Below are 13,888 nucleotides of genomic sequence, written 5' to 3' on the forward strand. Positions count from 1 at the left end.
CTGATGAAATTGGCCTAGCTGGTCCTTTGTGACGACGACGACGACTCGCACCCTCGGCTCGGGATATAACATGGAGATATGGCAGATGGATATGAGGTAGGTCAACACGACGGGCTGCAACGCTAAGGTCCACAGGAGGGCACGTCATCCAATGGCTTCTTACAAGGGGAAGATAGATTCTGGTGGATGACGTGCTGCATACATGGGAGCTTCTTCCTGTACTTTCTTTAAACCAAAAAAGGGAAAGCTTCAGTGAAAAGTCATTAAGGCCTTTCTTCCAGGGTTGGCAGCAAGACGATTCTCCAAAGAATGAGCACTACTTCCTTCTCTTTTGCTCTTACGAGGATATTGCTTGTAGGAGCTCTGGCATGAAAAAACCCCGTGTAGAACTTTCCGAACCCGTCGCAAAAACACAAGCCAGGTGAAGAAAGTAACGCGTCGTAGATGTGCAGAGTTCTTTGCCACTCTTTAATGGCCCACAGCAGCCAAGCTTTCAAAGACTTAAGGTGACTCATCTGTTTTTAACCAGGCATGCCAGTCTCACAAGAGACTATCAAAAATTGCCATTGCTGACTATTTTTCAAGTCATCATGGCGGGGTATTGGGAATAGTTTTCAATTAGCAATAATCACGCCTCGGTTAACACCTCATGGGCTATGATACTGCCACTGCGCAAAGCTAACCTTCTGGCTGCTTTGGTAGATAATGCATGCCCAATGAGCGCTCATGAAGGTTTTGGCTAGGCATAGGTGGACATTGAGCCAGAGCAGAGCATTGTGGGAACTGTTATGCTAATTAAACTGGCATTTGACAAAGGTGTCTCTAGAAAAGGCCCAGAAGGAAACATTTTCCCAGAGAAAAGCCCCAGATCTTTAAGGCAAAATGCAAACGAGGTCTCACCTCTACTTTCTGGGACAAAATGCACACTTTCACCTCATGGGGCTGAAAGGCACTCCCAACTGTCAAGGATCATAAAAAATCCACACCTCTCTGATGAAATTGGCCTAGCTGGTCCTTTGTGACGACGACGACGACGACTCGCACCCTCGGCTCGGGATATAACATGGAGATATGGCAGATGGATATGAGGTAGGTCAACACGACGGGCTGCAACGCTAAGGTCCACAGGAGGGCACGTCATCCAATGGCTTCTTACAAGGGGAAGATAGATTCTGGTGGATGACGTGCTGCATACATGGGAGCTTCTTCCTGTACTTTCTTTAAACCAAAAAAGGGAAAGCTTCAGTGAAAAGTCATTAAGGCCCTTCTTCCAGGGTTGGCAGCAAGACGATTCTCCAAAGAATGAGCACTACTTCCTTCTCTTTTGCTCTTACGAGGATATTGCTTGTAGGAGCTCTGGCATGAAAAAACCCCCTGTGTAGAACTTTCCGAACCCGTCGCAAAAACACAAGCCAGGTGAAGAAAGTAACGTGTCGTAGATGTGCAGAGTTCTTTGCCACTCTTTAATGGCCCACAGCAGCCAAGCTTTCAAAGACTTAAGGTGACTCATCTGTTTTTAACCAGGCATGCCAGTCTCACAAGAGACTATCAAAAATTGCCATTGCTGACTATTTTTCAAGTCATCATGGCGGGGTATTGGGAATAGTTTTCAATTAGCAATAATCACGCCTCAGTTAACACCTCATGGGCTATGATACTGCCACTGCGCAAAGCTAACCTTCTGGCTGCTTTGGTAGATAATGCATGCCCAATGAGCGCTCATGAAGGTTTTGGCTAGGCATAGGTGGACATTGAGCCAGAGCAGAGCATTGTGGGAACTGTTATGCTAATTAAACTGGCATTTGACAAAGGTGTCTCTAGAAAAGGCCCAGAAGGAAACATTTTCCCAGAGAAAAGCCCCAGATCTTTAAGGCAAAATGCAAACGAGGTCTCACCTCTACTTTCTGGGACAAAATGCACACTTTCACCTCATGGGGCTGAAAGGCACTCCCAACTGTCAAGGATCATAAAAAATCCACACCTCTCTGATGAAATTGGCCTAGCTGGTCCTTTGTGACGACGACGACGACTCGCACCCTCGGCTCGGGATATAACATGGAGATATGGCAGATGGATATGAGGTAGGTCAACACGACGGGCTGCAACGCTAAGGTCCACAGGAGGGCACGTCATCCAATGGCTTCTTACAAGGGGAAGATAGATTCTGGTGGATGACGTGCTGCATACATGGGAGCTTCTTCCTGTACTTTCTTTAAACCAAAAAAGGGAAAGCTTCAGTGAAAAGTCATTAAGGCCTTTCTTCCAGGGTTGGCAGCAAGACGATTCTCCAAAGAATGAGCACTACTTCCTTCTCTTTTGCTCTTACGAGGATATTGCTTGTAGGAGCTCTGGCATGAAAAAACCCCCTGTGTAGAACTTTCCGAACCCGTCGCAAAAACACAAGCCAGGTGAAGAAAGTAACGTGTCGTAGATGTGCAGAGTTCTTTGCCACTCTTTAATGGCCCACAGCAGCCAAGCTTTCAAAGACTTAAGGTGACTCATCTGTTTTTAACCAGGCATGCCAGTCTCACAAGAGACTATCAAAAATTGCCATTGCTGACTATTTTTCAAGTCATCATGGCGGGGTATTGGGAATAGTTTTCAATTAGCAATAATCACGCCTCGGTTAACACCTCATGGGCTATGATACTGCCACTGCGCAAAGCTAACCTTCTGGCTGCTTTGGTAGATAATGCATGCCCAATGAGCGCTCATGAAGGTTTTGGCTAGGCATAGGTGGACATTGAGCCAGAGCAGAGCATTGTGGGAACTGTTATGCTAATTAAACTGGCATTTGACAAAGGTGTCTCTAGAAAAGGCCCAGAAGGAAACATTTTCCCAGAGAAAAGCCCCAGATCTTTAAGGCAAAATGCAAACGAGGTCTCACCTCTACTTTCTGGGACAAAATGCACACTTTCACCTCATGGGGCTGAAAGGCACTCCCAACTGTCAAGGATCATAAAAAATCCACACCTCTCTGATGAAATTGGCCTAGCTGGTCCTTTGTGACGACGACGACGACTCGCACCCTCGGCTCGGGATATAACATGGAGATATGGCAGATGGATATGAGGTAGGTCAACACGACGGGCTGCAACGCTAAGGTCCACAGGAGGGCACGTCATCCAATGGCTTCTTACAAGGGGAAGATAGATTCTGGTGGATGACGTGCTGCATACATGGGAGCTTCTTCCTGTACTTTCTTTAAACCAAAAAAGGGAAAGCTTCAGTGAAAAGTCATTAAGGCCTTTCTTCCAGGGTTGGCAGCAAGACGATTCTCCAAAGAATGAGCACTACTTCCTTCTCTTTTGCTCTTACGAGGATATTGCTTGTAGGAGCTCTGGCATGAAAAAACCCCGTGTAGAACTTTCCGAACCCGTCGCAAAAACACAAGCCAGGTGAAGAAAGTAACGCGTCGTAGATGTGCAGAGTTCTTTGCCACTCTTTAATGGCCCACAGCAGCCAAGCTTTCAAAGACTTAAGGTGACTCATCTGTTTTTAACCAGGCATGCCAGTCTCACAAGAGACTATCAAAAATTTCCATTGCTGACTATTTTTCAAGTCATCATGGCGGGGTATTGGGAATAGTTTTCAATTAGCAATAATCACGCCTCGGTTAACACCTCATGGGCTATGATACTGCCACTGCGCAAAGCTAACCTTCTGGCTGCTTTGGTAGATAATGCATGCCCAATGAGCGCTCATGAAGGTTTTGGCTAGGCATAGGTGGACATTGAGCCAGAGCAGAGCATTGTGGGAACTGTTATGCTAATTAAACTGGCATTTGACAAAGGTGTCTCTAGAAAAGGCCCAGAAGGAAACATTTTCCCAGAGAAAAGCCCCAGATCTTTAAGGCAAAATGCAAACGAGGTCTCACCTCTACTTTCTGGGACAAAATGCACACTTTCACCTCATGGGGCTGAAAGGCACTCCCAACTGTCAAGGATCATAAAAAATCCACACCTCTCTGATGAAATTGGCCTAGCTGGTCCTTTGTGACGACGACGACGACTCGCACCCTCGGCTCGGGATATAACATGGAGATATGGCAGATGGATATGAGGTAGGTCAACACGACGGGCTGCAACGCTAAGGTCCACAGGAGGGCACGTCATCCAATGGCTTCTTACAAGGGGAAGATAGATTCTGGTGGATGACGTGCTGCATACATGGGAGCTTCTTCCTGTACTTTCTTTAAACCAAAAAAGGGAAAGCTTCAGTGAAAAGTCATTAAGGCCCTTCTTCCAGGGTTGGCAGCAAGACGATTCTCCAAAGAATGAGCACTACTTCCTTCTCTTTTGCTCTTACGAGGATATTGCTTGTAGGAGCTCTGGCATGAAAAAACCCCCTGTGTAGAACTTTCCGAACCCGTCGCAAAAACACAAGCCAGGTGAAGAAAGTAACGCGTCGTAGATGTGCAGAGTTCTTTGCCACTCTTTAATGGCCCACAGCAGCCAAGCTTTCAAAGACTTAAGGTGACTCATCTGTTTTTAACCAGGCATGCCAGTCTCACAAGAGACTATCAAAAATTTCCATTGCTGACTATTTTTCAAGTCATCATGGCGGGGTATTGGGAATAGTTTTCAATTAGCAATAATCACGCCTCAGTTAACACCTCATGGGCTATGATACTGCCACTGCGCAAAGCTAACCTTCTGGCTGCTTTGGTAGATAATGCATGCCCAATGAGCGCTCATGAAGGTTTTGGCTAGGCATAGGTGGACATTGAGCCAGAGCAGAGCATTGTGGGAACTGTTATGCTAATTAAACTGGCATTTGACAAAGGTGTCTCTAGAAAAGGCCCAGAAGGAAACATTTTCCCAGAGAAAAGCCCCAGATCTTTAAGGCAAAATGCAAACGAGGTCTCACCTCTACTTTCTGGGACAAAATGCACACTTTCACCTCATGGGGCTGAAAGGCACTCCCAACTGTCAAGGATCATAAAAAATCCACACCTCTCTGATGAAATTGGCCTAGCTGGTCCTTTGTGACGACGACGACGACTCGCACCCTCGGCTCGGGATATAACATGGAGATATGGCAGATGGATATGAGGTAGGTCAACACGACGGGCTGCAACGCTAAGGTCCACAGGAGGGCACGTCATCCAATGGCTTCTTACAAGGGGAAGATAGATTCTGGTGGATGACGTGCTGCATACATGGGAGCTTCTTCCTGTACTTTCTTTAAACCAAAAAAGGGAAAGCTTCAGTGAAAAGTCATTAAGGCCCTTCTTCCAGGGTTGGCAGCAAGACGATTCTCCAAAGAATGAGCACTACTTCCTTCTCTTTTGCTCTTACGAGGATATTGCTTGTAGGAGCTCTGGCATGAAAAAACCCCCTGTGTAGAACTTTCCGAACCCGTCGCAAAAACACAAGCCAGGTGAAGAAAGTAACGCGTCGTAGATGTGCAGAGTTCTTTGCCACTCTTTAATGGCCCACAGCAGCCAAGCTTTCAAAGACTTAAGGTGACTCATCTGTTTTTAACCAGGCATGCCAGTCTCACAAGAGACTATCAAAAATTGCTATTGCTGACTATTTTTCAAGTCATCATGGCGGGGTATTGGGAATAGTTTTCAATTAGCAATAATCACGCCTCGGTTAACACCTCATGGGCTATGATACTGCCACTGCGCAAAGCTAACCTTCTGGCTGCTTTGGTAGATAATGCATGCCCAATGAGCGCTCATGAAGGTTTTGGCTAGGCATAGGTGGACATTGAGCCAGAGCAGAGCATTGTGGGAACTGTTATGCTAATTAAACTGGCATTTGACAAAGGTGTCTCTAGAAAAGGCCCAGAAGGAAACATTTTCCCAGAGAAAAGCCCCAGATCTTTAAGGCAAAATGCAAACGAGGTCTCACCTCTACTTTCTGGGACAAAATGCACACTTTCACCTCATGGGGCTGAAAGGCACTCCCAACTGTCAAGGATCATAAAAAATCCACACCTCTCTGATGAAATTGGCCTAGCTGGTCCTTTGTGACGACGACGACGACTCGCACCCTCGGCTCGGGATATAACATGGAGATATGGCAGATGGATATGAGGTAGGTCAACACGACGGGCTGCAACGCTAAGGTCCACAGGAGGGCACGTCATCCAATGGCTTCTTACAAGGGGAAGATAGATTCTGGTGGATGACGTGCTGCATACATGGGAGCTTCTTCCTGTACTTTCTTTAAACCAAAAAAGGGAAAGCTTCAGTGAAAAGTCATTAAGGCCTTTCTTCCAGGGTTGGCAGCAAGACGATTCTCCAAAGAATGAGCACTACTTCCTTCTCTTTTGCTCTTACGAGGATATTGCTTGTAGGAGCTCTGGCATGAAAAAACCCCGTGTAGAACTTTCCGAACCCGTCGCAAAAACACAAGCCAGGTGAAGAAAGTAACGCGTCGTAGATGTGCAGAGTTCTTTGCCACTCTTTAATGGCCCACAGCAGCCAAGCTTTCAAAGACTTAAGGTGACTCATCTGTTTTTAACCAGGCATGCCAGTCTCACAAGAGACTATCAAAAATTGCCATTGCTGACTATTTTTCAAGTCATCATGGCGGGGTATTGGGAATAGTTTTCAATTAGCAATAATCACGCCTCGGTTAACACCTCATGGGCTATGATACTGCCACTGCGCAAAGCTAACCTTCTGGCTGCTTTGGTAGATAATGCATGCCCAATGAGCGCTCATGAAGGTTTTGGCTAGGCATAGGTGGACATTGAGCCAGAGCAGAGCATTGTGGGAACTGTTATGCTAATTAAACTGGCATTTGACAAAGGTGTCTCTAGAAAAGGCCCAGAAGGAAACATTTTCCCAGAGAAAAGCCCCAGATCTTTAAGGCAAAATGCAAACGAGGTCTCACCTCTACTTTCTGGGACAAAATGCACACTTTCACCTCATGGGGCTGAAAGGCACTCCCAACTGTCAAGGATCATAAAAAATCCACACCTCTCTGATGAAATTGGCCTAGCTGGTCCTTTGTGACGACGACGACGACTCGCACCCTCGGCTCGGGATATAACATGGAGATATGGCAGATGGATATGAGGTAGGTCAACACGACGGGCTGCAACGCTAAGGTCCACAGGAGGGCACGTCATCCAATGGCTTCTTACAAGGGGAAGATAGATTCTGGTGGATGACGTGCTGCATACATGGGAGCTTCTTCCTGTACTTTCTTTAAACCAAAAAAGGGAAAGCTTCAGTGAAAAGTCATTAAGGCCTTTCTTCCAGGGTTGGCAGCAAGACGATTCTCCAAAGAATGAGCACTACTTCCTTCTCTTTTGCTCTTACGAGGATATTGCTTGTAGGAGCTCTGGCATGAAAAAACCCCGTGTAGAACTTTCCGAACCCGTCGCAAAAACACAAGCCAGGTGAAGAAAGTAACGCGTCGTAGATGTGCAGAGTTCTTTGCCACTCTTTAATGGCCCACAGCAGCCAAGCTTTCAAAGACTTAAGGTGACTCATCTGTTTTTAACCAGGCATGCCAGCCTCACAAGAGACTATCAAAAATTGCCATTGCTGACTATTTTTCAAGTCATCATGGCAGGGTATTGGGAATAGTTTTCAATTAGCAATAATCACGCCTCGGTTAACACCTCATGGGCTATGATACTGCCACTGCGCAAAGCTAACCTTCTGGCTGCTTTGGTAGATAATGCATGCCCAATGAGCGCTCATGAAGGTTTTGGCTAGGCATAGGTGGACATTGAGCCAGAGCAGAGCATTGTGGGAACTGTTATGCTAATTAAACTGGCATTTGACAAAGGTGTCTCTAGAAAAGGCCCAGAAGGAAACATTTTCCCAGAGAAAAGTCCCAGATCTTTAAGGCAAAATGCAAACGAGGTCTCACCTCTACTTTCTGGGACAAAATGCACACTTTCACCTCATGGGGCTGAAAGGCACTCCCAACTGTCAAGGATCATAAAAAATCCACACCTCTCTGATGAAATTGGCCTAGCTGGTCCTTTGTGACGACGACGACGACTCGCACCCTCGGCTCGGGATATAACATGGAGATATGGCAGATGGATATGAGGTAGGTGAACACGACGGGCTGCAACGCTAAGGTCCACAGGAGGGCACGTCATCCAATGGCTTCTTACAAGGGGAAGATAGATTCTGGTGGATGACGTGCTGCATACATGGGAGCTTCTTCCGGTACTTTCTTTAAACCAAAAAATGGAAAGCTTCAGTGAAAAGTCATTAAGACCTTTCTTCCAGGGTTGGCAGCAAGACGATTCTCCAAAGCATGAGCACTACTTCCTTCTCTTTTGCTCTTACGAGGATATTGCTTGTAGGAGCTCTGGCATGAAAAAAACCCCTGTGTAGAACTTTCCAAACCCGTCGCAAAAACACAAGCCAGGTGAAGAAAGTAACGCGTCGTAGATGTGCAGAGTTCTTTGCCACTCTTTAATGGCCCACAGCAGCCAAGCTTTCAAAGACTTAAGATGATTCATCTGTTTTTAACCAGGCATGCCAGTCTCACAAGAGACTATCAAAAATTGCCATTGCTGACTATTTTTCAAGTCATCATGGCGGGGTATTGGGAATAGTTTTCAATTAGCAATAATCACGCCTCGGTTAACACCTCATGGGCTATGATACTGCCACTGCGCAAAGCTAACCTTCTGGTTGCTTTGGTAGATAATGCATGCCCAATGAGCGCTCATGAAGGTTTTGGCTAGGCATAGGTGGACATTGAGCCAGAGCAGAGCATTGTGGGAACTGTTATGCTAATTAAACTGGCATTTGACAAAGGTGTCTCTAGAAAAGGCCCAGAAGGAAACATTTTCCCAGAGAAAAGCCCCAGATCTTTAAGGCAAAATGCAAACGAGGTCTCACCTCTACTTTCTGGGACAAAATGCACACTTTCACCTCATGGGGCTGAAAGGCACTCCCAACTGTCAAGGATCATAAAAAATCCACACCTCTCTGATGAAATTGGCCTAGCTGGTCCTTTGTGACGACGACGACTCGCACCCTCGGCTCGGGATATAACATGGAGATATGGCAGATGGATATGAGGTAGGTCAACACGACGGGCTGCAACGCTAAGGTCCACAGGAGGGCACGTCATCCAATGGCTTCTTACAAGGGGAAGATAGATTCTGGTGGATGACGTGCTGCATACATGGGAGCTTCTTCCGGTACTTTCTTTAAACCAAAAAAAGGAAAGCTTCAGTGAAAAGTCATTAAGGCCTTTCTTCCAGGGTTGGCAGCAAGACGATTCTCCAAAGAATGAGCACTACTTCCTTCTCTTTTGCTCTTACGAGGATATTGCTTGTAGGAGCTCTGGCATGAAAAAACCCCCTGTGTAGAACTTTCCGAACCCGTCGCAAAAACACAAGCCAGGTGAAGAAAGTAACGTGTCGTAGATGTGCAGAGTTCTTTGCCACTCTTTAATGGCCCACAGCAGCCAAGCTTTCAAAGACTTAAGGTGACTCATCTGTTTTTAACCAGGCATGCCAGTCTCACAAGAGACTATCAAAAATTGCCATTGCTGACTATTTTTCAAGTCATCATGGCGGGGTATTGGGAATAGTTTCCAATTAGCAATAATCACGCCTCGGTTAACACCTCATGGGCTACGATACTGCCACTGCGCAAAGCTAACCTTCTGGCTGCTTTGGTAGATAATGCATGCCCAATGAGCGCTCATGAAGGTTTTGGCTAGGCATAGGTGGACATTGAGCCAGAGCAGAGCATTGTGGGAACTGTTATGCTAATTAAACTGGCATTTGACAAAGGTGTCTCTAGAAAAGGCCCAGAAGGAAACATTTTCCCAGAGAAAAGCCCCAGATCTTTAAGGCAAAATGCAAACGAGGTCTCACCTCTACTTTCTGGGACAAAATGCACACTTTCACCTCATGGGGCTGAAAGGCACTCCCAACTGTCAAGGATCATAAAAAATCCACACCTCTCTGATGAAATTGGCCTAGCTGGTCCTTTGTGACGACGACGACGACTCGCACCCTCGGCTCGGGATATAACATGGAGATATGGCAGATGGATATGAGGTAGGTCAACACGACGGGCTGCAACGCTAAGGTCCACAGGAGGGCACGTCATCCAATGGCTTCTTACAAGGGGAAGATAGATTCTGGTGGATGACGTGCTGCATACATGGGAGCTTCTTCCTGTACTTTCTTTAAACCAAAAAAGGGAAAGCTTCAGTAAAAAGTCATTAAGGCCCTTCTTCCAGGATTGGCAGCAAGACGATTCTCCAAAGAATGAGCACTACTTCCTTCTCTTTTGCTCTTACGAGGATATTGCTTGTAGGAGCTCTGGCATGAAAAAACCCCCTGTGTAGAACTTTCCGAACCCGACGCAAAAACACAAGCCAGGTGAAGAAAGTAACGCGTCGTAGATGTGCAGAGTTCTTTGCCACTCTTTAATGGCCCACAGCAGCCAAGCTTTCAAAGACTTAAGGTGACTCATCTGTTTTTAACCAGGCATGCCAGCCTCACAAGAGACTATCAAAAATTGCCATTGCTGACTATTTTTCAAGTCATCATGGCGGGGTATTGGGAATAGCTTTCAATTAGCAATAATCACGCCTCGGTTAACACCTCATGGGCTATGATACTGCCACTACGCAAAGCTAACCTTCTGGCTGCTTTGGTAGATAATGCATGCCCAATGAGCGCTCATGAAGGTTTTGGCTAGGCATAGGTGGACATTGAGCCAGAGCAGAGCATTGTGGGAACTGTTATGCTAATTAAACTGGCATTTGACAAAGGTGTCTCTAGAAAAGGCCCAGAAGGAAACATTTTCCCAGAGAAAAGCCCCAGATCTTTAAGGCAAAATGCAAACGAGGTCTCACCTCTACTTTCTGGGACAAAATGCACACTTTCACCTCATGGGGCTGAAAGGCACTCCCAACTGTCAAGGATCATAAAAAATCCACACCTCTCTGATGAAATTGGCCTAGCTGGTCCTTTGTGACGACGACGACGACTCGCACCCTCGGCTCGGGATATAACATGGAGATATGGCAGATGGATATGAGGTAGGTCAACACGACGGGCTGCAACGCTAAGGTCCACAGGAGGGCGCGTCATCCAATGGCTTCTTACAAGGAGAAGATAGATTCTGGTGGATGACGTGCTGCATACATGGGAGCTTCTTCCTGTACTTTCTTTAAACCAAAAAAGGGAAAGCTTCAGTGAAAAGTCATTAAGGCCCTTCTTCCAGGGTTGGCAGCAAGACGATTCTCCAAAGAATGAGCACTACTTCCTTCTCTTTTGCTCTTACGAGGATATTGCTTGTAGGAGCTCTGGCATGAAAAAACCCCCTGTGTAGAACTTTCCGAACCCGTCGCAAAAACACAAGCCAGGTGAAGAAAGTAACGTGTCGTAGATGTGCAGAGTTCTTTGCCACTCTTTAATGGCCCACAGCAGCCAAGCTTTCAAAGACTTAAGGTGACTCATCTGTTTTTAACCAGGCATGCCAGTCTCACAAGAGACTATCAAAAATTGCCATTGCTGACTATTTTTCAAGTCATCATGGCGGGGTATTGGGAATAGTTTTCAATTAGCAATAATCACGCCTCGGTTAACACCTCATGGGCTATGATACTGCCACTGCGCAAAGCTAACCTTTTGGCTGCTTTGGTAGATAATGCATGCCCAATGAGCGCTCATGAAGGTTTTGGCTAGGCATAGGTGGACATTGAGCCAGAGCAGAGCATTGTGGGAACTGTTATGCTAATTAAACTGGCATTTGACAAAGGTGTCTCTAGAAAAGGCCCAGAAGGAAACATTTTCCCAGAGAAAAGCCCCAGATCTTTAAGGCAAAATGCAAACGAGGTCTCACCTCTACTTTCTGGGACAAAATGCACACTTTCACCTCATGGGGCTGAAAGGCACTCCCAACTGTCAAGGATCATAAAAAATCCACACCTCTCTGATGAAATTGGCCTAGCTGGTCCTTTGTGACGACGACGACTCGCACCCTCGGCTCGGGATATAACATGGAGATATGGCAGATGGATATGAGGTAGGTGAACACGACGGGCTGCAACGCTAAGGTCCACAGGAGGGCACGTCATCCAATGGCTTCTTACAAGGGGAAGATAGATTCTGGTGGATGACGTGCTGCATACATGGGAGCTTCTTCCGGTACTTTCTTTAAACCAAAAAATGGAAAGCTTCAGTGAAAAGTCATTAAGACCTTTCTTCCAGGGTTGGCAGCAAGACGATTCTCCAAAGAATGAGCACTACTTCCTTCTCTTTTGCTCTTACGAGGATATTGCTTGTAGGAGCTCTGGCATGAAAAAAACCCCTGTGTAGAACTTTCCGAACCCGTCGCAAAAACACAAGCCAGGTGAAGAAAGTAACGCGTTGCAGATGTGCAGAGTTCTTTGCCACTCTTTAATGGCCCACAGCAGCCAAGCTTTCAAAGACTTAAGGCGATTCATCTGTTTTTAACCAGGCATGCCAGTCTCACAAGAGACTATCAAAAATTGCCATTGCTGACTATTTTTCAAGTCATCACGGCAGGGTATTGGGAATAGTTTTCAATTAGCAATAATCACGCCTCGGTTAACACCTCATGGGCTATGATACTGCCACTGCGCAAAGCTAACCTTCTGGCTGCTTTGGTAGATAATGCATGCCCAATGAGCGCTCATGAAGGTTTTGGCTAGGCATAGGTGGACATTGAGCCAGAGCAGAGCATTGTGGGAACTGTTATGCTAATTAAACTGGCATTTGACAAAGGTGTCTCTAGAAAAGGCCCAGAAGGAAACATTTTCCCAGAGAAAAGCCCCAGATCTTTAAGGCAAAATGCAAACGAGGTCTCACCTCTACTTTCTGGGACAAAATGCACACTTTCACCTCATGGGGCTGAAAGGCACTCCCAACTGTCAAGGATCATAAAAAATCCACACCTCTCTGATGAAATTGGCCTAGCTGGTCCTTTGTGACGACGACGACTCGCACCCTCGGCTCGGGATATAACATGGAGATATGGCAGATGGATATGAGGTAGGTCAACACGACGGGCTGCAACGCTAAGGTCCACAGGAGGGCACGTCATCCAATGGCTTCTTGCAAGGGGAAGATAGATTCTGGTGGATGACGTGCTGCATACATGGGAGCTTCTTCCGGTACTTTCTTTAAACCAAAAAAGGGAAAGCTTCAGTGAAAAGTCATTAAGGCCTTTCTTCCAGGGTTGGCAGCAAGACGATTCTCCAAAGAATGAGCACTACTTCCTTCTCTTTTGCTCTTACGAGGATATTGCTTGTAGGAGCTCTGGCATGAAAAAAACCCCTGTGTAGAACTTTCCGAACCCGTTGCAAAAACACAAGCCAGGTGAAGAAAGTAACGCGTCGTAGATGTGCAGAGTTCTTTGCCACTCTTTAATGGCACACAGCAGCCAAGCTTTCAAAGACTTAAGGTGATTCATCTGTTTTTAACCAGGCATGCCAGTCTCACAAGAGACTATCAAAAATTGCCATTGCTGACTATTTTTCAAGTCATCACGGCGGGGTATTGGGAATAGTTTTCAATTAGCAATAATCACGCCTCGGTTAACACCTCATGGGCTATGATACTGCCACTGCGCAAAGCTAACCTTCTGGCTGCTTTGGTAGATAATGCATGCCCAATGAGCGCTCATGAAGGTTTTGGCTAGGCATAGGTGGACATTGAGCCAGAGCAGAGCATTGTGGGAACTGTTATGCTAATTAAACTGGCATTTGACAAAGGTGTCTCTAGAAAAGGCCCAGAAGGAAACATTTTCCCAGAGAAAAGCCCCAGATCTTTAAGGCAAAATGCAAACGAGGTCTCACCTCTACTTTCTGGGACAAAATGCACACTTTCACCTCATGGGGCTGAAAGGCACTCCCAACTGTCAAGGATCATAAAAAATCCACACCTCTCTGATGAAATTGGC

At 46.3% G+C, this 13,888-nt stretch overlaps 14 non-coding genes across 14 annotated transcripts; all 14 read right to left on the minus strand.

Annotated features, from left to right (window-relative positions):
- Positions 1-538: 538 nt before the first annotated feature.
- LOC128498297 (U4 spliceosomal RNA) lies at positions 539-680 on the minus strand. Its single transcript, XR_008354532.1, has one exon. It is a non-coding gene; the product is annotated as a U4 spliceosomal RNA (small nuclear RNA).
- Positions 681-1,533: 853 nt separating this feature from the next.
- On the minus strand, positions 1,534-1,675 carry LOC128498415 (U4 spliceosomal RNA). The gene has a single exon (XR_008354643.1). It is a non-coding gene; the product is annotated as a U4 spliceosomal RNA (small nuclear RNA).
- Positions 1,676-2,525: 850 nt separating this feature from the next.
- Positions 2,526-2,667, minus strand: LOC128498299 (U4 spliceosomal RNA). Its single transcript, XR_008354533.1, has one exon. It is a non-coding gene; the product is annotated as a U4 spliceosomal RNA (small nuclear RNA).
- Positions 2,668-3,515: 848 nt separating this feature from the next.
- On the minus strand, positions 3,516-3,657 carry LOC128498458 (U4 spliceosomal RNA). Its single transcript, XR_008354684.1, has one exon. It is a non-coding gene; the product is annotated as a U4 spliceosomal RNA (small nuclear RNA).
- Positions 3,658-4,507: 850 nt separating this feature from the next.
- On the minus strand, positions 4,508-4,649 carry LOC128498507 (U4 spliceosomal RNA). The gene has a single exon (XR_008354731.1). It is a non-coding gene; the product is annotated as a U4 spliceosomal RNA (small nuclear RNA).
- An 850-nt stretch (positions 4,650-5,499) lies between these two features.
- Positions 5,500-5,641, minus strand: LOC128498457 (U4 spliceosomal RNA). Its single transcript, XR_008354683.1, has one exon. It is a non-coding gene; the product is annotated as a U4 spliceosomal RNA (small nuclear RNA).
- An 848-nt stretch (positions 5,642-6,489) lies between these two features.
- LOC128498300 (U4 spliceosomal RNA) lies at positions 6,490-6,631 on the minus strand. Its single transcript, XR_008354534.1, has one exon. It is a non-coding gene; the product is annotated as a U4 spliceosomal RNA (small nuclear RNA).
- An 848-nt stretch (positions 6,632-7,479) lies between these two features.
- LOC128498428 (U4 spliceosomal RNA) lies at positions 7,480-7,621 on the minus strand. The gene has a single exon (XR_008354656.1). It is a non-coding gene; the product is annotated as a U4 spliceosomal RNA (small nuclear RNA).
- An 850-nt stretch (positions 7,622-8,471) lies between these two features.
- On the minus strand, positions 8,472-8,613 carry LOC128498301 (U4 spliceosomal RNA). Its single transcript, XR_008354535.1, has one exon. It is a non-coding gene; the product is annotated as a U4 spliceosomal RNA (small nuclear RNA).
- Positions 8,614-9,460: 847 nt separating this feature from the next.
- LOC128498440 (U4 spliceosomal RNA) lies at positions 9,461-9,602 on the minus strand. The gene has a single exon (XR_008354667.1). It is a non-coding gene; the product is annotated as a U4 spliceosomal RNA (small nuclear RNA).
- Positions 9,603-10,452: 850 nt separating this feature from the next.
- LOC128498504 (U4 spliceosomal RNA) lies at positions 10,453-10,594 on the minus strand. The gene has a single exon (XR_008354728.1). It is a non-coding gene; the product is annotated as a U4 spliceosomal RNA (small nuclear RNA).
- Positions 10,595-11,444: 850 nt separating this feature from the next.
- LOC128498303 (U4 spliceosomal RNA) lies at positions 11,445-11,586 on the minus strand. The gene has a single exon (XR_008354536.1). It is a non-coding gene; the product is annotated as a U4 spliceosomal RNA (small nuclear RNA).
- Positions 11,587-12,433: 847 nt separating this feature from the next.
- LOC128498404 (U4 spliceosomal RNA) lies at positions 12,434-12,575 on the minus strand. Its single transcript, XR_008354633.1, has one exon. It is a non-coding gene; the product is annotated as a U4 spliceosomal RNA (small nuclear RNA).
- Positions 12,576-13,422: 847 nt separating this feature from the next.
- Positions 13,423-13,564, minus strand: LOC128498337 (U4 spliceosomal RNA). The gene has a single exon (XR_008354569.1). It is a non-coding gene; the product is annotated as a U4 spliceosomal RNA (small nuclear RNA).
- Between the last annotated feature and the right edge of the window lie 324 nt (positions 13,565-13,888).

The sequence above is a fragment of the Spea bombifrons genome, chromosome 5 (genome assembly GCF_027358695.1).
Source record: "Spea bombifrons isolate aSpeBom1 chromosome 5, aSpeBom1.2.pri, whole genome shotgun sequence".
NCBI lineage: Eukaryota > Metazoa > Chordata > Amphibia > Anura > Pelobatidae > Spea > Spea bombifrons.